The sequence below is a fragment of the Cyprinodon variegatus genome, unplaced genomic scaffold (genome assembly GCF_000732505.1).
Source record: "Cyprinodon variegatus isolate N-32 unplaced genomic scaffold, C_variegatus-1.0 Scaffold2017, whole genome shotgun sequence".
Taxonomy (NCBI): domain Eukaryota; kingdom Metazoa; phylum Chordata; class Actinopteri; order Cyprinodontiformes; family Cyprinodontidae; genus Cyprinodon; species Cyprinodon variegatus.
Genome location: NW_015152470.1, coordinates 16,634 through 17,470, shown reverse-complemented (window position 1 = coordinate 17,470; position 837 = coordinate 16,634).

The window sequence follows — 837 nt, the reverse complement described above, 5'->3', positions numbered from 1 at the left end:
CGTTGATAATTCACTCCAAGGCAGTTTCGGTTTCTAAAGACAACAGAAACCCGTTGACTTATAGTTTAACAGAAGATGACATGAAACATGGAAAAGTGTTTTCACTTTTTTTTCTTTCCCCCCCCACTATTTTAAAACCTCCCCTGATCTATAAGCTCCACCTATTCAGTAGCCTACCAGTTCTAAGGAAATAAAGCGCACTATAGAGCCGCGTCCACAAATTCTGTTCTTTACAGTTTGACACAGAAACAAAGACCCGCAGTGAACTTTAACTCTATCTGTTTTTAAACAGCCTCTGTTCTCACTGGTAAGTGTTCTGCTCATCTGGGTCTACATTTATTTATACTTTTCTGACGCTCGTTTTACTGCTTAGATTAATCCATTTAGAAAAAGCAATAGATTTTGATCACATTTGGACCCGAGCTGTATAGTTAAGATGTTCGTACAGTATACATTTTTGCTTAGTGTTTATAAGTATTTGAATAAAGCGCCGTCATTTCCCAGAAATGTCTTTTCTTCATTATTACCATCTTTCCATGCCTCTCCTTCTTTCTACCAGGAATGATGATGAACCGCTGTGGTCTGCTCACTGAGAGGAAGGAACCAAGTATGCATCAATTTAAGCTTGATTGTTTAGTTTCTTCTCAGTATCGATTTATGGATTATTTTTAAAACAAGTGCATGTTTTGTGTATTTAATGTATTTTAGCACAAGTGAGGTTGTTTGAAAGTTTGATAAGATATTATTAAACTTTGTGTGGTTTGAACATGACCTTATTTTTGCTGCTCTAGTTCCTTTGAAGAGCATTGAAGTGCAGCTGGAGGTGAAAGACCATGT